General features: G+C 38.8%; 1 pseudogene; it reads right to left on the reverse strand.

The window, feature by feature from the left end:
• Positions 1-7,285: 7,285 nt before the first annotated feature.
• Positions 7,286-22,424, reverse strand: part of LOC112207474 (general transcription factor II-I-like) — a 42,594-nt pseudogene continuing 27,455 nt past the window's right edge.

Raw genomic sequence — 22,424 nt, forward strand, 5'->3', positions numbered from 1 at the left:
CTGAGCCTTAGACACACCAAGGAGTTCCCTCCTAACATCTTCACTCTGTTGCTTCTGCCTGCAATGCTCTTCCCTAAGCACCTTGGCCAGCTCCTTTCCCTCCTTGAAGCCTTTGCTCAATTTTCACTTATGAGGACAACCCTGAACACTCTATTTAATATTGCCATCTGTCCCCACTCCCACCATGCTCACTCATTTGTTCTTTCTTTTTTTTTTTTTTTTTTTTGAGACAAGACCTCCCTCTGTCACCCAGGCTAGAGTGCAGTGGCACAATCACAGCTCACTGCAACTTTGAACTCATATGCTCAAGCAATCCTCCTGCTTCAGTCTCCTTACTAGCTAAAACTACAGGTATGTGCTACCAAGACTGGTTTTTTTGTAGACAGGGTCTCACTATGTTGTGCAGACTGGTTTTGAACTCCTGGGCTCAACTCATCCTCCCACCTCAGCCTCCTAAAATGCTTGGGATCACAGGCATGAGCCACTGTGCCTGGCTTTGTGTTCATTTCTTCTTGCTTCTTTTACACACTACCCTACATTGAGTGGCTTAAAACACCACAAGTCTACTATCTGACAGTTCTGAAGCTCAGAAATCCAAAATAGGCATATCAAGGCTAAAGTCAAGGGGTCAGTAGGGCTGCATTCTCCTGGAGGGCCTAGAGAGAATGTGTTTCCTTGCCTTTTCCAGCTTCATGAAGCCACCCACATTCCTTGGCTCATGGCTCCTAACTCCGTCTTCAAAGCAAGAAGTGGAGCATCTTCAAATATGCCTCTCTCACCTCTGCTTCCATCATCACATCTCGTCCAATTCTGACTCTTCTACCTCCCTCTTGCTATTATAAAGACCCTTGTGATTGCTTGGCATGGTAGCTCACACCTGTAATCCCAACACCCTGGGATGCCAAGGTGGGAGGAATGCTTGAGGCCTGGGGTTCAAGACCAGCCTGGGCAACATAGTGAGACTCCACCTCTACAGACATAGTAGTAATAATGAATATTAGCCAGTCGTTGTGATGCACACCAGTAGTCCAAGCTACATGAGAGGCTGAGATAAAAGAATTGCTTTAGCCCAGGAGTTTGAGACCGGTCTAGGCAACATAAAAAGATGGCATTTTTATAAAAAATAAAAAAAATTATCTGGGCGTAGGTGGCATGCACCTGTAGTCCTGGCTAGTCAGGAGGCTAAGGCGGGAGGATTGCTTGAGCCCAGGTTGAGGCTGCAGTGAGCTATGATCACATCACTGCACTCCAGCCTGGGTCACAGAGTGAGACACTGTCTCAAAAATAGAAAACAAAAGAAGAGAAAGACACATTTGGTCTCTGCCCCTGGTCCTGGCACAGAGCTTCTAAAGCTCTTATAAAGTCCTCAATGATAGAGGTGATAGGAGCATCTTTTGTTTCAATATTTGGTCTTAGTCCTAGGTTTCTAGCACAAGCTCCTCTTGTGGATCACCCTACCCCCTACTTCCTACCCCATCCCCTACAAAACAACCCAATTCTTCTCCTTAATGGAGCTATATTACAAAAAGTTGTACTCATTTATATTTTGAATTTCATTCATTAAAATTTTGTGGAAATTTGTTTTCTCTCTTGTTGTACCTACATGCTATTCTTGGTTTTGTCTCTTAGTCTTTGAAGCCTAAAATATTTAGCATCTGGCCCTTTAATTTGTTGACCTTTGGACTAAAGGAACTGGGAGGACTTTGGACTGGAAGAAAGAACACAATATGACAACTGCTCTCAAATATTTGCTGGACTCAACAGGGAGCTGGATCCATCCATCACCAGGGAATCTTTACTACGGAACACTCTCCTACCTATGAAGAAAGAGGTAGCTCTGTCTCTACAAAAACAAACAAACAAAATTAAGCCATGCAGGGTAGTGTGCGCCTGTAAGTCCAGTGACTCAGGAGGCTGAGATGGGAGGACTGTTTGAGCTCAGGAGCTTGAGATTACAGTAAGCTATGATTGTGCCACTGCACTTCCAACCTGAACAGCACAGCAAGAGTCTGTCTCTAAAAAGAAAGAGAACAGACACTCTGCAGAGTGGGATAAAATATTTAAAAATCATATAGCTGACCAGAGTTTATTGTTTAAACTTTTAAATAGGCAAAAGACTTAAATAGTAGGCCAGGCATGGTGGCTCACACCTGTAATTCCAGCACTTTGGGAGGCCAAGGCAGGCGGATCACGAAGTCAAGAGATCAAGGCTATCCTGGCCAGCATGGGGAAACCCTGTCTCTATGAAAAATACAAAAATTAGCTGGGCATGGTGGCATGCACCTGTAGTCCCAGCTCCTCAGGAGGCTGAGGCATGAGAATCACTTGAACCCAGGAGGCGGAGGCTGCAGTGAGCAGAGATCACACCACTGCACTCCAGCCAGGTGGCAGAGCAAGACTCTGTCAAAAAAAAAAAAAAAGACTTGAATAGTAATTCCACCAAAGATATAGAAATGGCCAATAAGCACATAAGATATTCAAAATCACTAGTTATTAGGTAAAGAAAATCAGTCCTAAAATGAGATATCACATCACACCTACTAGAATGGCTATAATAATAATGAAAAGATAACAAGCACTGGTGAAGAAGTGGAGAGATTAGAACCCTTGAATATTCTCTCTAGGAATGTAAAATGGTACAGTCACTGTGAAAAAGTCTGTAAGTTCCTCAAAAAGTTAAACATAGCATTGCCATATGACTAAGCAATTCCACTCCCAGGTGTATAACCAAAAGAATTGAAAAAATGAACTCAGAAACATGCCGAGTGCTGATGTGCAAGTGTTGATGTTGGCTCGGGACAAGAGAAGAAAGGAAAGTCCAAGGACAGTATTTACTGCAGCGTTAATCACAATAACCAAAAGGTGGACAAACCCCAGGTGTCCATCCATAGATGAAGGGATAAACAAAATGTGACATATACATGCAATGGAATATTATTCAACCACGAAAAAGAATGAAGTTCTGATCAATGCTATCAGATATATTGTTACAACCTGGCTGAACCTTGAAAACATTAGGCTAAGTGAAATAAGCCACACATAAAAGGGCAAGTATTGCATAATTCATTTTATATGAGGTACCCAAATAAGGAAATTCATAGAAACAAAAATTAGATTAAGAAGTTACCAGGGTATCAGGGAGGAGAGAATGGAAAGTTATTGCTTATTTGGTACAGAATTTGTTTGGGATGATGGAAAATTCTGGAAATACATAGTCATGATGGTTGTAAAACTTGTGAATGTAATTAAATGCCACTGAATTTTACACATTTTAAATCAATCCTTTCTAAAAACCAAAGAGAAATGGAATGGTATATATTACCTATCAAATGCTGTGCTGGATACATTATAGCCATTATCTGACTAAGCTTCATGAAAGTCTGTGAGTCATTCAAGGCCAAGTATCTTTCTCAAAGTCTCACAGCTAGGAACGGGCAGTAAATTTTTTCACTAGACAATGGGTACTTTTCTACATAAGGGTCAAGGATCATCTGCCAGGGTTATTTAATACAAAGGAGATTTTCACATTAGAAAGCAGATTATTAATACAACCAATAATAATAGTAACATGGCTTTTGCATACATTATCTCCTTAATCCTCACAAATAGGAAAGAAAGAACCTAAGACATCAGAGAGCCACTTAGGATTAAGAACGCAAGCTGCCCCCAATATGCATCCTCTGTCCTTAAAGACCTGAGCTACGAACATGGAAAAGATTGAAAAACACTGCCTTCAGGTATGAATAAACATACATTAGATCTGAGTAAGAATGCATCACTTAGGGGGAAGGGAAGCAGATGCTTATCTATTTTGTCTTATCTACTGACAACTAAATTCAGACATTGTAATAAAAGTAATACAAATGTTATAAATATATTTTCTCTTAATTTTTAAAGAGCAACGATTACAGTCTGAAAAACTGTCATTCAGCGACTAGTGCCATACTGAGGCCAAATCTTTTTGGTTTTCAATATCCAGCTTTATCATGTCACAATTACCTTCAGATTCTTTTCCACTTATATTGTAAAAATGCACATGAACTCAAAACTCTAGGTAAATCTATAAACCTATACCTATGAATCAACCTTTAATTCAATAAAAAATACACTTTCTCTACACACACTTTCTTTCCCTTTTTTATGTGCATTATCTTATTTAATCCTCAAAGCAATCCTCTGAGTTAGGAGATTTTTTTTTTAAGGGATACATGTGCAGAACATGCAGGTTTCTTACACAGGTATACACGTGCCATGGTGGTTTGCTGCACCCATCAACCTGTCATCTACATTAGGTATTTCTCCTAATGTTATCCCTCCCGTAGCCTCCCACCTCACACAGGCCCCAGTGTGTGATGTTTCCCTCCCTGTGTCCATGTGTTCTCATTGTTCAACTCCCACCTATGTGTGAGAACATGCAGCGTTTGGTTTCCCGTTCTTGTGTTAATTTGCTGAGAATGATGGTTTCCAGCTTCATCCTGCAAAGGACATGAACTCATCCTTTTTATGGCTGCATAGTATTCCATGGTGTATATGTGCCACATTTTCTGGGAGTGTAGATTAGTTATTCCTCTTTTTTTAACTTTAAAATTTGAATTTATGGAGCATTAAGTTCTTGACTGTAAAATCAAAAAGCAAAAAGAGATGTGAGGTCAAAGAAAGGAGATACAGTGAAAAATGGGCCAGGAGTTAAAAAGTAAAATTTTTCTGTAAAGAAGAACAGTTAAGATGGTTGTTCATGTTGTTATTGAAACAAAAGAGGTTTGGTCTAGGTCCTGCTGCTCACTGCATAGAAACCCAATGACAAGTATTGCTAAGGAAGAAGGCTGTAACCCGGTGCTGCAGCCAAGGAGAGGGAAGCTCAGTCTCAAATCCATCTCCTTCACTGACTAAAACTAGGAGTCTATTTGGCAGGAAGAAATGCAACAATGTATAAGAAAACAGGAATTAGGGAGGAGCAAGGAAGCATCTGGGTACTGTGATATGGTGAATTTCAGATCTTTGATACTTTCTGAAGATCTTTTTTTGAGGAGGGAAGGCAGATAAGTATAGTTTCAAGCTTTAACAGCAGGGTTAAATTTCTACGTTTATCGTCTATGGGACTACCAGGCTAGTTTCAAATTAAGCAATGATTCTATAGGTCCTTTTTGTTGTTTTAAAATCCGAAACAATTGAATGTATGTTATATGCTAGACCTAAAGAAAATCCATTTCATGTGCTAAAAACCAGAGTAGATCAAAGTAAAACCTGTTACAAATAGCCTATGAGTATCAAGTTTGGGAACACTATGAAAAATTCCAAAAAAGGTAATCAATTCATAAAACTTACAGATGAACAAATGAATATTTCAGAATTCTTATCAGTACTAAGTATGAACATGACCTCATCAATATTTTCATTACTAATTATACAATAAGAACCTGACTTCTGACTATTCTAAGGTATAAATGTGTACTTTACCTTAAATAGGAAAATGTGTTGTATATCCATTTTGAGATTCATTACAAGATTCACAGAAGAGAAAACTGATAGCCCTGTATCGATTAAAAGCATTTTTTTAAGACAGTTTTGCTCTTGTTGCCTGGGCTGGAGTGACATGACAAGATCTTGGCTCACTGTAACCTCCGCCTCCCAGGTTCAAGTGATTCTCCTGCCTCAGTCTCCCGAGTAGCTGGGATTACAGGTGTCTGCCACCATGCTGGGTTTTTTTTGTTTTTTTTTTGTTTTTTTTGTTTTGTTTTGTTTTTGCATTTTTAGTAGAGACGGGGTTTCACCATGTTGGCCAGGCTGGTCTTAACTCCTGACCTCAGATGATCCACCCACCTCAGCCTCCCAAGAGATGGAATATCACTATGTTGCCCAGGTTGGCCTAGAACTCCCAGGCTCAAGTGATTCTCCCACCTCAGGTTTGAGAGTGGCTGGGACAACAGGGTGCAAACCCAGATGAGGGTAATTTTTGTAACAAAGGGAGTTAGGAAACTTTCTATCAGAGAAACCTCAAGGCCCAGATGGTTTCACTGGCATATTTTACCAACTTACTAAAAAAAAGAATGTAACTAATTCCTAATGTCAAAAGCAGTCAATTACTGAAAACTGACTGCTAAAAACATGAAATTCACTTGGACATGGCCTAACATGTGTATACACATATTCACATAATTATGAGCCAGAAGGTTTACTCAAAACACTTTCAGAGTTCTCTAGACCTGATAAAGCTATCCTCTGAGAGAAAATAAACCTGTTAGGCAATTGCAAATTAAAACCACAATGAGGAACCACTGCATATCAACTTAAGAGGGTAAAAATAAGATTGACCATACAAGTATTCACAAGAATGTCAACCAAAACTCTCATACCCTGCTGACGGAAATGTAAAATAATGCAGGTGCCTTGGAAAACAGTTTGGCATTTCCTTCAAAAGTTATAGATCCCAGCTATGCCATTCCCAGATATCTACTCAAGAGAAATGAAGACCTATGTCCACACAAAAACTTGTACACAAACATTCATAGTAGCTCTATCTGCAGTAGCCCCAAACTGGAAGAACCCAAATGGCTATCAACAAACAAAGGGATGAGCAAATTTTGACCCATGTATACAACAGCGTATTTAATCAACAACAAAATAGAATCTCCTGATACATGCAACATTGTGGATGAATTTCAAAACAATCATGTGAAGTAAAGAAGTCACAATAGTCCCTACCCCATGAAAATAGTCCACATTTAATCATATCATATGATATCATATATATGACTTTCTAGAAAATGCAAATTAAGCTAAAACGGAAAATCAGCATGTTGCCTGAATACTGGGCAGGGACATGAATTACAAGGGGACATGAGAAAACTTTTGGGGGTGTGGATATTTCATTATTTCGGTTGCAATGAAGATGGTTTATTAGGTATATACATGTCAAAACTGGATTTTATACTTCAAATGTTTAATTTATTACAATTACACATAGATAAAAAATTAAGCTGACTATATCTGCATTTGCCTAATAGGTTTATTTTGCAACACTAGAAACTGGGATTGAATTCTAAATTGTGCCACAACTTGTGCTTATACTTTTACAAACATGAATGACTATTTTACATATCCCCTGAATTGTGTGAGTTGAGCTTATATCCACATTTTTTAAATGTTTTATCCCAGTGACTTATTTACAAATATAGATGTCCATCAAGAACTAATCAATGAAATACTATTTAAGAAGTTAAAGCAACTGATAAACTTTAATTTTAACCACAAATTTTTTTAATTAAAAAATTGCATTCACCCTTATTACCTTGAATGTGATATAATCATAATCAGGATCTTCTGATTCTTCCTTTACTGTCACAGCTGCCACTTCCAGGGAAATGACTATAAAAGCAAATGAAATTATATGATTGCATGTCAGGGCTTTCAGCTAAACTGTGTAGGGAAATCCTCTCCATGCTCCCTATAAATACAGCAATGAATACCCATTTTAAATAAAGACTTTAAAAGTCTTTGAAAGGACAAAAGTTCACAAGGTAGCAGAGTGTAGGAATCACCTATAGTCCCAATCGAGACAAAGTTTTAACCATTGATTAATATTCTGCAATTATTTGCTGCCAATTTTTTTCTCCAGCAAATTCTTATCTTTAGAATTAAAGAAAATTTAGTCACAATCCATGTTCACTAAATATTAAAACTACTATTATAAACCACTGTTATATACATCAGTTTTAATAACTCAATATTCCAGAGTAAAGATGGTATAATTTTTGGCAATTTCAATAATGAGATACATTGATTTTTTTTTTCCTCCTCATAAATCTCTTCTATTAACAAGAGGACAAAGCACACCTTTCTGCATAAAGGTTTGCCCACAATTAGGACAGGTAATTTGAAGCCACCTTTGTGGCCAGATACAGAAGAGTGCATATTGGGTAATTCCTCTCATTTGAAGGTCAAAATAGACAAATGAAATCTTTGTTATTGAATATGTAGGCTGGGTGTGGTGGCTCATGCCTGCAATTCTAGTACTTTGGGAGGCCAAGGCAAGAAAATCACCTGAGGTCAGGAGTTCAAGACCAGCATGGCCAACACGGTGAAACCCCGTCTCTACAAAAAATACAAAAATGTAGCTGTGTGTGGTGGTGGGCACCTGTAGTTCCAGCTACTCGGGAGGCTGAGGCAGGAGAATGGCGTGAACCCCTAAGGCAGAGCTTGCGGTGAGCCGAGATCACACCACTGCACTCCAGCCGGGGCGACAGAGCAAGACTGTCTCAAAAAAACAAAACAAAACAAAACAAAACAAAACAAAAAAACTAAAAACATTAATGTAAGCGTAGTAAACTAAGGAATAAATTTTTGTGACAATTGACTGCAGATGAGAATGACTATAGTTAACAACAATGCATTGTACATTCCAAATTAGTTAGAAGAGAGGACTTGAAATCATAAATACTCAAGGTGATGGACACCCCAACTACTCTGACTTCATCATGACACAGATGATACAATAACAAATATCACAGTTACCCTAGAAAAACCTACAAATGTATGAACTAAAAAGGTTAAATCCAAAAAAAGTCTTGTAAGTTGTAGAAAAGTAGACTGTAGCAACTGTACGTATTTTCTTCCTTTCCTGCTATGAATGTGTTTGTATGCAGATTATGTATTTGCATATATTAACTATTCCCTTCTTCTATGCGCAGTATTTTACAGAAGTTTTATTGGAGGTTTCTTTTCCATTTGTCCATTAGACTAGAGATTACTCAAATAGGTTAGGATTGAATTTGAAGAGTAAGTGATATGCCTCATGACTAGATAGTCAGTCTCCCAGAGATGGGTGTGGCTGTTGGAACACTACGTCTCCTCATTTTGAGCAGATGGTAAAAACTGATTTCTTTGTAGGAAGTTGCACTCTGTTGGATGGAACAGTTGTGTTGTTGTACAGAAAGTCAAATGTGCAGGGAAGGGTGTGTATATTTCCTGAGTAGCCAAAGAGGGTAGCCAGGGCTAGCCATTAAAGCTGTTGTCTCTTAGTTGCAAACCCATCCTCTGGGTTTCTGGTGAAGCTTGAGCTCTGCACAGCAACTGGCTTTGTGTGAGTCTCTACCACAAGAACACACTATGTGGAGACAATAGGCTAGAGAAGGGGAAGGGATCTGTGCCTTCTTTTTGTCTCCTTGTCTGCACCCTAATCCCATCAAGGTCACTCCTTGGTACCTTCATTCAGCCTGGTGAATGAAGGCCCTCCAATAACAAGATAAATGTCTGGTTGACAATGTCTCTGACACTACCGACAGCTTCACTATGCCCCAAAGCCGCCAGTGCCAACCACACAGTATCCCACCTCCAAAGTCAAAATGAGAGTGGGTGCAGTGGCAGCCATGACCTAGATTTGTTCCTTAGACACCTTAGTGTTCTAATTTTTGGAGGAAGGCCAAGGCAGGTGGATCATTTGAGGTCAGAAGTACAAGACCAGCCTGGCCAACATGGTGAAACCCAGTAGCTACTAAAAATACAAAACTTATCTGGGCGTGGTGGCACTCACCTGTAATCCCAGCTACTCAGGAGGCTGAGGCAGGAGAATCACTTGAACCTGGGAGACGAAGGTTGCAGTGAGCTGAGATCAAACCACTGCACTCTAGCCTGGGCAACAAAGTGAGACTTCATTTCAAAACAAAACAAAAAATAATAATACTTCTATGGTTTCTTGCAGCTCTCCCAAAATACATTTACATACATAAAAGCTCATTCACATACATGCACACACACACATTATCACAGCTCTTCCCCTCTCCCCAACAATTCATTCCAGATGCCATTAGATGGTGCTAAGTGTGGCAGGTGATTGCCCCGGGAAACACAGCAAGATGAGAAGGTTTAGGAGGAGCAGGAGAAGTTGCCAAGGGCCTGGGCAGACAGAGGCAGATGAGGGTCAGGCAAGGTGGTAACAGCCCACCAAAGAGTGTCCCATGTGAGTAAAGGACATGGGCTCAGCAGCGGGAGGCTCAACGGTGGCACTAGTACACAAGATAAATACTGGGTAAATGATGAAATAAATCAATAGGCTGAGAATATCTGGGTGGCATGGTTCTATGAAAGCATTGTAAATAGGAAAAGAAACAAACAAACCAACCCAAGCTCTGGATGTTAAGAACAGAACTGAAGATACAGGTATGAGCTTTTGGCCTTCAACATGTGTAAGTACACAGACAAATACAGATGTAAATGTGTGCATGCACACGATGATTTTCCTTATTGTGCTGACTGTACTGTGGTTACACAGGCCAATGTCCTTGTTTGTAAAAATTACACATGGAAGTAGCTGAGAGATAGGGCATTGTGCTGGCAACTTACTGTCAAATAGTACAGGAAAAAGTTTATTGCACCATATACATGGATGCTTTCTGGGGTCTTTCTGTTAGCTTGAAATTGCTTCAAACTGTAACTGATTTTACAACAAAAATTTTAAAGAATTACAGTATTATTTATCTCTTCTACATCAAGCTTTTCTCTTGTAGTCTATCTTACAGGTACTTCCCTATGAATATAAACAGATCTATCATTTTGTGTTTACTGGCAACATGGATGGAATTTCCAGAATGGAACAGTAGGTTAATTATCTTTTTTATAAGGCAGCAATGGGTTAAAGAATACATGCATCTTAAAATAATAAATATTGTCAAAGTACCATGCACAAGATAGCTACAGTTTATATGCACATAAACAATGTCTTAACCTGCCTGTTTTTCCAAACCCTTTGCTAAGACTGAGCATAAGCAAAATTTACTGTCTGCCAACCTGCTAGGTGTCAAACATTTTCATTCTTAGATTGTTATCCGCACTTCTTTAACGAGATTGAGAATTTCTTGAGTCTCTGCTCATTTATTTTGTGGCTTGCTTCTTTTAAAACAACATATAGATGGGGTCTTCCTTTGTTGCCTAGGCTGGATTCAAACTCCTGAGTGCAAGCAATCCTCCCATCTTGGCCCTTCAATGACTGGGATTACTGGTGTAAGCCACCATGCCCAGCCTGGATTCGTTCTTCGTAAATCAAACCCTTTGTCATTTTCTTGCAAATAGCCTACCCTTTCTCTTACACGTCCTTTGACACATTTTAGATGGTTTTGCCATACAAAACTTTTCGATTTTTAGTTAAAGGTAGGCTTAGGAAACATTTCAAGAAACTGAAGTGTTTCTTTTTTCACCTGCTTTTAATCTAAAGTCTTATTATATCTGGATTTTAACATTTATTAAAAGTAATGTCAGATTATAAATGTTTGGATTTTATTCATTTTCTAAATGATTCTGACTGGTTTCCTACATATACAATCATATGACCTGCAAAACAAGATGTGCCCTTTACTTTCTAATTATTTGCAACTAATCTGTACTGGTTTATACATCTAGGAAACTGATGAGCAACTGGTGGGAGTGTGTATCTTTTTCATATGAAGCATGCTTCTAGTGGTTTACTATTAGACAATAATGGGTTGGCATTTGCAATAATATTCCAACCAATTATATTAAGGATTTCTGCTGCTTTTTCATGAGACACACAGATGATACATTATTTCTAGTTAGTTCAATAATATGAGAAAATGAATTAAGATTTTTTATAAAATTATCCTGTGTTTCTGGATAAATCCTAAATATGAAATTCACTGTAGAATATAAATTTTTATATTTTAGAGATATAATCTTGCTCTGTTGCCCAGGCTGGAGTGCCATGGTATAATCCTAGCTCACTTCAGCCTCCAATTCCTGGACCCAAGCGACCCTCTTGCCTCAGACTCCTAAGTAGCTGAGACTACAGACATGCACCACCACACCTGTGTAATTTTTGTATTTTGATAGAGGTGGGGTTTTGCCATGTTGCCCAGGCTGGTCTCTAACTCCTTGTCTCCAGCAATCCACATGCCACAGCCTGCCAAAGTGCTGAGACTATAGGCATGAGTCATCACACTGAGCCATAAGATATTTTTTGAACTCATGTGAAAGCATAGTTAAAAGCCCCACAATGGCAGGATCTGCAACAGTGAGAATTCAGATATAATGCAACTGACAACTGGCTCCCACCCTCTGCAAGAGGTTAAGCCCAGAGACGCTGACTATTTTTCAACAATGTAAAATTGTGTTTCATATGATTAAAATTTTTGGACCCCACATATAACCTAAAGACAGGTTATATAGCTTAAAGGAACATATAAGCTATAAATCCCTTAATACTAGTACCAAACTAGTACCAGGCACGGTGATGCATGCTTGTAATCCTAGCACTTTGGGAGGCCAAGATGAGTGGACTACTTGAGCCCAAGAGTTGATTTTTGAAAAAGGTTTTATGGCAAGTAAGCAGAGAAGGAATGGTCTTTTCAACAGATGCTGCTGGTAAATCACATGCAAAATGGTGACTTTAAACTCTTACCTCACAATATGTGCAAAAAATAACTCACAATGGATCTTACCCCTAAACATAAGAGCTAAAACTATAAATTTCAGGAAGAAGATCTAAGTCTAAACCTTTGTGACCTTAGGTTGGACAAAGATTCTTTAGATACAACACCAAGAGCATAGTAATAAAAGGAAAACTTGAAAAACTGAATTTCACCAAAACAAAAGCTTTTGAGCAATAAGGGACACCACCAAGAAAATGAAACAACTAGCCAGACAGAAGCAGTATGTGCAGAATCTTACTTCTGATAAAAGACTTGTATCCAGAGCATATCGAGAACTCCTGTAACTCGTAAAAGAAGAAAAACACAATTTTTAAATGGGCAGACACTTACATAGACATGTCACCAAAAAAAAAAAAAAAAAGTAAAACAAAATAAAATCTTCATGCCTTTGGGTTAGGCAATGGTTTCTTAAATATGAAGTCAAGGCTGGATGCAGTGGCTTATGCCTGTAATTCCACCACTTTGGGAGGCTGAGGCAGGTGGATCACGATGTCAGGAGATAGAGACCATCCTGGCTAATACAGTGAAACCCTGTCTCTACTAGAAATACAAAAACTTAGCTGGGTGTGGTGGCACGCGCCTGTAGTCCCAGCTACTCAGGAGGCTGAGGCAGGAGAATCGCTTGAACCCAGGAGGTGGAGGTTGCGGTGAGCCGAGATCATGCCACTGCACTCCAGCCTGGGTGACAGAGCGAAACTGTCTCAAAAAAAAAAAAAAAAAAATGAAGTCAAAGGCACAAGTGCCAAGAGAATAATCTGGTTTCTGTCAAAATTAAAAACTTTTCTGCCTCAAAACGATACTACCAAGCAAGGGAGAAGACAACTTATATATTAAGAGTAATGTAGAATTATTAGAATTGGAGAAAATATTTCCAAATCCTACACTACAGCCTGCATGAAAGTGTGACATCCTGTCTCACATGCAAATTTTTTCAAAATCATCAATCAATTAGGGACTTATATTGAGGCTATGTAAAAAACTCTTATGACTCAACAAAAGACAAACCCAATTTTAAAATGGGAAGAGGATCTAAGTAGACATTACTGCAAAAAAATTTGTAAATGACCAATAAGCGCATTGAAAGATAACACAAACCTGTAATCCAAGCACTTTGGGAAGCCTAGGCAGGTGGATTGCTTGAGCCCAGGAGTTTGACACCAGCCTGGGCAATGTGAGGAAACCCCATCTCTACAAAAAAAAAAAAAATCAAAAATTAGCCAGGTATGATGGTGCACACCTGTAGTCCTAGCTACTCAAGACAGAGGCAGGAGGATCACCTGAGCCAGGAAGGTTGAGGCTGCACTCAGCCCAGATCATGCCACTGGACTCTAACCTGAGTGACAGAGTGAGACCCTGTCTCAAAAAAAAAAAGTAAAAGGTAACACAACATCAATAGTCACTAGAGAAATATAAAACAAAACAAAACAAAATACCAAAATGAGATACCACTTCACACCTATTATGATGGCTAACATCAAGAAGACAGTAAGTTGGCAGCAATGTGGAGAATCTGAACCCTCATAATGTGCTACTGGAATATACAATGGTACAGCCACTTGGGAAAACAACCGGTCAGTTTCTTAAAAGTTCAGTGTAAATGTACCCTATTCCTAGTAATTATACCCCTAGGTATATATACAAGAGATACTAAGGTATATGTCCAGACAAAAACTTGCTCAAGTATGGTCACTGTAGCATTATTCATAACAGCAAAAAATGAAAACAACAGAATCATCAAGTGATGATTAAACAGTTGGTATGTTCATAGAATACTTAATGTTCAGCAATAAAAAGGAGCTACTGATCCACGCAACAAGCCCACTGAGCCTGAGGTGAATTATGCTCAGTGAAAAAAAACTAATTTCAATAGGAAACACACTATGTACTCAATTTCTATATCATAATTCAGAGATGGGGTCACAAAAGCACCCTAAAATTAGATTGTGATGATTGTTGCAAAATCATTTAAAAAAATGTAAGACTGTAAATTTACTATCAGTGAATTAAATACTTCAGACAGGTGAATTTTATGGTGCATCAATTATACTTCAATAAAGCTGCTAAAAATTAACCTTTTCACCACAATGAGAATAAAACAAAGGTTAACAGAAAACAAAATGTGTGTGTTTATGTACATATTATTTTCCCTTTTATCCTTACATTGTGAAGAGTATTCCAATGATATTTGTTATTTCAAAAGTCTAAAAAAAAATTGACTCCAAAAGGTACCACTCTATCATTTTTTCTCTTCAAATGAAATGGCTAAACTTCCCTAAAGGAAGGTGAAATCCTTCTCATTCTCCAAGGGCTCATGTAAATGCCCTCTCCCTCATGAAATTCTTCCTGAACTATAAAGGAATCCAACCCCTAATGAACATTCGCAGCACTTTCTCTGAACCAGTCTTACAGCAGGGATGTGAGACTCTTGCCATGGCCATTTTACAAACTTTTCTCTCTTCCACGAGACTCCGAGCCCTCCAAAGCCATAATGCTTATACACAGCTGTGCATCCCCTCCCCACCCAAAGCTGTGCCCAAAAATGCCATGCCTATTCAGTGACATTAGGTCATTAATCCTACTCGTGATGCTTGGAAGTGGGCGCAGATCTATGATCTTATGTAGAAAACAAGTAGCTGATCTGAAAACAAAAAACAAGTCTCTACTTTTTCAGCTCAATGAACTTTTCTTGGATTATATAAATATCTAAGCAGCCCATAGGAAAATGTCTTACATCATATTCTCAAAGAAAATAAAAAAGAAACCATTAAAGTGTATTTAAATCTAGCAAAACGGGATTAGGAAGCCAGCCAGCTATCAAGGAAGCAAAGCAATCACTAATCTAGATGCTTCTTTGGCTCTAAGAAAGATCTGCAATAAAACAAATCTAATAAAACTACACATGAATACATAAAATTAATGACAGCATGAATTTAAATGAATTGTCTTAACCAAGAATTTTTAAACTATATTAACATAAGCTGAATATTCAAATTTATATGAATAAACCATTGATGGGCACGAAGGGAGAAAGCACTTCACCTCTTAATAATAAATGAAATCCCAGCTGTGTTCTCCAAAATCCATTTCAGGGTTGCAAGATCATAATTCTCAGGGTGTTTAAAGGCAACACCTTCTGGAAGCCCCTGTACTATCAAAGCTGACTGGTCTTGTAGCATCTTCTCATATGGTACAGGTACCTCTGTGGGTTTTTGTAAAGCTTTCCCTGGGAGAGGCAAAAAGCAGATAAATGTCATTAAATTTTAAGATTAAAGAACAAAATCATCACTACCTTATTGTGGCTTAATAAAGGCATACGTGATCTTTTGTAACATGTGGTTTTAAAATTACTTAACACTACAGCACCCTATTCACATGTAAGAAGTTCTAAACCTGACACCGATCCAAAGGGCCAAAATGTAAAGTATATTAAATATCTGACTTTAAAAACTACACAAAAGGAGAGAGAAATGTCTGATTTCTTGCATTATTGTCTTTAAGATGGTCCTACCCTGGCATATTTCTTGGGTTCCTCCTAAAAGGAAGTGGAAAGTAAGGTTATTCCTCGTCCATTCAGCTTGTGAAAATGTTGTTATATGACTGTTAAGTCAATGACATAACATAGTCTACCCTTTAAAAACTCTATTATATCAGGTATCTTTTATAAAATTTAAGTGTGTTGCTTTTAAGACAGCAAAAGCAGAAACAGTCCTCAACTGTTTTTTTCCGAGTGTTGCCATTTCTACAACATCTACACTCATCTGATTCACCTGGGTTGTAGACCTTATTTTACACATCTCTGCAACCTTTTCTTCTTCTTCAACACCTGTAAAAAATATTAACGTGCATATCTATTTTCTTAATATTTATTTGGCTTTTAGTAAAAATAGTTTTTCCTGTATTCCAATATTTATGATCTGTTATACAAACAAAAAATAGGTCAAGTGAAGTGGCTCACACTTATAATCCCACCACCTTGGGAGGCTGAGGCAGAATTGCTTGAGCCCAGGATTTCAAGACCAGCTTGAGCAACATAGAAACAACCTATCCCTATAAAAAAAGATTAATAAAATTAAGTGTGGTGGTGCATATCTGTAGTCCTAGCTACTTTGGAGGCTGAAGCAAGAGGATTGCTTGAGTCCAGGAATTTAAGGTTACGATGTGCTATAATTTTACCACTACACACGAGTCTGGGTCACAAAAAGAGACCCTGTGTTTAAAAAAAAAAGGCAGGGGGAAGATCTTAAAGGGAGCTTTTAAAATACAAACGTAAAATAAGAGTAATTTATTGGCTATAAATTTAAATATGGGAAGATTATCATCAGGAAACAAATTCTAGGCTTACGAAGTCCAGCAGAATAACCACTAGACACATGTAACACTTGAAATGTGGCCAGTCCAAATTCAGATGTGCTGTAGGTGAACAATACACATTGACTTTTGAAAACTCAGCACAAAAAGTATTCCAAATATCCCATTAATAATTTCTATATTGATCACACATTGAAATATTTTAAAGTATTACCACTAAATGATTTTCACTTGTTTCCCTGTATTTTTTAATGTTATAACTAGAAAGTTTTAAATCATGTGAATGACTCGCATTATATTTAGTTCTATGTAATAGCACTTCACTAAATCCTAGAAAAGGGCTCAGAATTCTCCTGAAGAATTTCTACAACTTCCTCATGAAACTATTGATTATGTTTCAGAAGAACACTATTGCAAACAAATAAAAGGTACTTGAGAATTAGGTACAAAAACCATTCTCCATGGTATCAAATTAGTAGCAATGTAAACAAACTATAAATACCAATAGGCGGGGACTACAACTCGCAACGAGGACAACTCTCCTAAGGCTTAGTTCAAATCAGTGGAGAACCATGTAAGCCACGGAGCACAGGGAGGGGAGAATAAACACAGCTGCCTGCGAGATTGTGGTATTTGTGGGTCAGAGGGCAGGTGACACACACACAATCAAAACAGCATTATTAGTATAAAGAAACACACAATCAAGGACTTAACATTTCTCAAAATTAAAATATTGGCAAAATTTAAAAAATGGGTTACTACCATAAAGCTTGGAAGATTATAACACAGGTGGTGAGGGGAGGGATACAGTGGCGAGGATAGTTTTTTTAAGAAACTAAAAATACTACTGGGAATAGGAATTAGTGAATTAGCAAAATTTTTAATTCACTAGTAATGTGCTCAATTTATCATGAATTGAATCTAATCTGACAACACAAATTTAAGTTTAAAGCTTAGTGGCATACAGACATCTGTGGGAGATACTGTAGGTTCAATTCCAGACCACCACAATCATGGAAGCATAAAGTGAAGTTACACAAATGTCTTCGTTTCCCAATGCATTTAAAAGTTAGTTGAATCTTTCTTTCACAAAAGATCTCTGGGAGGTATGATGCTATTGGGTAGCATTTTACACACAGTGGAACTTCTTTCCAAATCAGAGTCAGCCCTCCGAAAGCCTGCCATTGCTTTATGAAGTAAATTTATGGAATATTCTAAATCTTTTGTCATTTCAACAATATTCACGACATCTACACCAGGAGTAGATTCCATTTCAGAGACGACTTTCTTTGCTCATTGTAAGAAGCAACTCCTTATCTGTTCATGTTTGATCATGAAATTGCAGCAGTTCAGTCCCATCTGCAGGCTTTTTTTTTTTTTTTGGAGACAGAGTTTCACTCTTGTTGCCCAGGCTGGGGTGCAATGACAGGATCTCCACTCACTGCAACCTCCGCCCCCTGGGTTCAAGTAATTCTCCTGCCCCAGCCTCACAAGTAGCTGGGATTACAGGCGTGCACCACCATGCCTGGCTAATTTTGTATTTTTAGTGGAGATGGGCTTTCTCCATGTTGGTCAGGCTGGTCTCAAACTCCTGACCTCAGGTAATCGCACCTCAACCTCCCAAAGTGCTGGGATTATAGGCATGAGCCACTGTGCCCAGCCAGCAGGCTCCACTTCTAATTCTAGTTCACATGCTATTTCCACCACATCTGCAGTTCCTTCGTCCTCTAAAATCCCGAACCCCTTAAAGTCACCTATGAGAGATGGAATCAACTTCTTCCACCAGTCTTGTTAATGTTAATTTTGTTCTCTTCCCTTGAATCACAAATGTTCTTAATGGCACCTAGAACAGTAAATCTTTCCCAGAAGGTTTTTAATTTACTTTGCCCAGATCCATCAGAGGAATCACTATCTCTGGCAGCTATGGCCTTACAAAATGTAATTATTTCTTTTTTTGAGATGGAATCTTGCTCTGTTGCCAGGCTGGAGTGCAGTGGTGCGATCTTGGCTCACTGGAACCTCTGACTTCCTGGTTCAAGTGATTCTCCTGCCTCAGACACCTGAGTAGCTGGGATTACAGGCACACACCACCACGCCCAGCTAATTTTTGTGTTTTTAGTAGAGATGGGGTTGCACCATGTTGGTCAGGCTGGTCTCGATCTCCTGACCTTGTGATCTGCCTGCCTTGGCCTCCCAAATCGCTGGGATTACAGGCATGAGACACCACGCCTGGCCTACAAAATATATTTCTTAAAGAATAAAACTTGAAGGCTGAGTGCAGTGGCTCACACCTGTAATCCCAAGCTCTAAAGAAGGCCAAGGTGGGCAGATTGCTTGAACCCAGAAGTTTGAAACCAGCCTAGACAACATGGAAACAAAACATCTCTACAAAAAAAACCTACAAAAATTAGCCAGGCATGCTGGTACACCACCTGTGCTCCCAGCTATTCAGCAGGCTGTAGTGGGAGGATCACCTGAGCCTGAGAAGACTGAGGCTGCAGTGAGCTGTGAATGTGCCATTACACTCAAGCCTGAACAACAGTAAGATGACCTTCTCAAAAAAGAAAATAATAATAATCATAAGACTTGAAATTACTCCTAAATCCATGGGCTGCAGAATGGATGTTGCATTAGCAGGCATGAAAATGATATTCATGTCTTTGTACAACCTCCATCAGGGCTCTCAGAGGGACTGGGTGCAGTGTTAATGAGCAGTAATATTTTGAAAGGAACTTTTTTTTCTTGGCAGTTGGTCTCAAAAGTAGGCTTAAAATATTCAGTGAACAATGCTATAAAGAGATATGCTGTCATCCAGGCTTTACTGTTCCACTGAGAGAGCACATGCAGAGCAGATTTAGCATAGCTCTTAAGGGCCCTAGAATTTTTGGAATGGTAAATGAGCACTGGCTTCAGTTAAAGTCATCAGCTGCATTAGCCCCTAACAAGAGTCTCAGCCTGTCCTTTGAAGCTTTGAAGCCAGTAATGGAATTCTCTCTAGCTAGCAAAGTCCCAGAAGGCATCTTCCAATATAAAGCTGTTTTGTCTACATTAAAAATCTGTTTTTTGAGTGTAGCCATCTTCATGAATTATCTCAGCGAGATCTTCTGAAGAACTTGCAGTTCCTACATCAAGCACTTGCTGCTTCACTTTGCACTTTTATATTATACAGACTGTGTGTTTCTTTAAACCTTATGAGCCAACCTCTGCTAGATTTCAGCTTTTCTTTTGCAGCTTACTCACCTCCTCTCAGCCACCACAGAATTGAAGAGAGTTAGGGCTTTGTTCTGGATTAAGCTTTGACTTACAGGAATGTTGTGGCCAGTTTGACCTTCTATCCAGACCACTCAAAGTTTCTCCATATCAGCAATAAGGCTGTTTTGCTTTCTTATCATTTGTGGGTTCACTAGAGTAGCACTTCTCATTTCCTTTGATAACTTTTCCTGTGCATTCACCACCTGGCAAACTGTTTGGCCTAGCTTTCAGCTGCCAACATGTCTTCCTCACTAAGCTTCATCATTTTTAACTTCATTTAAAGTGAGCAGACTGCAACTCTTTCTTTTACATGAACACTTAGAGGCCACTGGAGGGCTGTTAACTGGCCTCATTTCAATATTGTGTCTCAGGGACTAGGGAGGCGTTAGGAGAGGAAGCGATGGGAAACCACCTGATTGGTGGATCAGTCAGAGCACACAACATTTGCCAATGAGGTTTGCCATCTTATATGGGTGCATTCATGGAGTCCAAAACAATTACAACAGTAACATCAACGCTCACTGATCGCAGGTCACCACAGCACATATAATAATCATGAAGAAGTTTGAAATATTCTAAGAGTAACCAAATGTGACACAGAGAACCAAAGAGAGCACATGCTGTTGGAAAAATGGCACAAAAGACTTGCTTGACACAAGATTCCCACAAATCTTCAATTTGTAAAAACTGCAGTATCTGCAGGGTTCAAAAAAATGAGTTATGCCTGTATGTATTCTGTGCCTATAGACGCCCTGCCTTTTTTTGTTCCCTTTCAGTGTTTCACTCAGTTAACATGAAACCTATCGACAGTGTTAGGTTACATACAGATATGAAAATTGTCATACTGTGAAAGGCCATAAGTATTAACACCCTATAGTAAATTTTAATACTGTATTCCAATGTCAAATAAGCTCATTGCTCTAAACGAGGATTACAAAACCCACTGAAGATTCAGATAAGGTGATTCCACTCAGCAAGTTGAGAACTGTTTAATTCTGCATCATGCTTAAACAAACTCCTTTGCACAGTGAATTTCTTGTTTTCAGTTCACCACCTTTATCTAGAACTCCATATCTGAGTAAGAACGTTTAATGTATTCAAAATTTCTCTCCCTTCATTATCTTCTCTCTAATGCATCTCATTAATCCAGAGTGAAGCCAAGCAAGGAGCCCCATACAATCAACACTTGCCATTGTTCTTAACTCTTCAGTATCTACCCTGACATATCACCACTTCAGTGATTCCTTTTAAGCATTTTGAAATGTCTTCATAAACATTTCAGAAAATCATTCATAGTTTAGGCCATGCACAGTGGCTCACACCTGTAATCCCAGCACTTTGAGAGGCCGAGGTGAGTGGATCATTTGAAGTCAGGAGTTCAGTACCAGCTTGACCAACATGGTGAAACCCCATCTCCACTAAAAATAGAAAAAAAAAATTAGCTGGGTGTGGTGCCACGTGCCTGTAATCCCAGCTACTCAGGAGGCTGAGGCAGGGGATTTGCTTGAACTCAGGAAGCAGAGGTGGCAGTGAGCCGAGACCTCACCACTGCACTCCAGCCTAGACAACAGAATGAGACTCCACCTCAAAAAAAAATTTTTTTTATAGTTTAAACCTCATTCTGCTTTAGAAGCAAATATGACTAGTGTTATCTATAAATATTTAGGTTTAAAAACAATGAAATAAAAATAACAATACAATGCTTACAATATTTCACAAAATCGGCTTGAAAATCCTTTCTGGTATTGAAAAAGTTGTGTCCTCTGTCCTTCAGTTCTGAAGGCAAAGAGATCTGCTTTATACTCTGTGATGCAGGCCACTTTGGCCTTAAACTTGGCCAGTTCTTTAAACTATAATAAGAACAGCAAATATTATGTTAAAGGCAGACATTTAAAAGCACCACTTCTGCTAGATGAATTAAAAAATCTAACACAAGCCTGGGCACAGCACCTCATGCCTTGTAGTTCCAGCACTTTGGGAGGCCAAGGCGGGTGGATCACGAGGTCAGGAGTTTGAGAAAAGGCTGGCCAATGCAGTGAAACCCCATCTGTACTAAAAATCCAAATAATAATAATAATAATAATAATAACAAACAAATAAATAAAAGGTCGGGTGTGGTGGCTCATGCCTGTAATCCTAGCTACTTGGGAGGCTGAGGCAGGAGAATCACTTGAACCTGGGAGGCAGAGGTTGCAGTGAGTTGAGATCGTGCCAATGCACTCCAGACTGGGCAACAGTGCAAGACTCTGTTAAAAAAAAAAAATCTAACACCATTTTTTAAAGTTACTACTCTTTCTAAATAGATTTTTGCCTGATTTTAAGCAAAAGACACCACAAGATTTATAAGAAAAAAATGCAGAAATCCCTTGTAATCTATTACAGGTCAGATACTCCAAGAAAGAGACTGATATTTCACACAGGCTTGCT

Source organism: Pan troglodytes, chromosome 14 (genome assembly GCF_028858775.2).
Source record: "Pan troglodytes isolate AG18354 chromosome 14, NHGRI_mPanTro3-v2.0_pri, whole genome shotgun sequence".
Classification (NCBI taxonomy): domain Eukaryota; kingdom Metazoa; phylum Chordata; class Mammalia; order Primates; family Hominidae; genus Pan; species Pan troglodytes.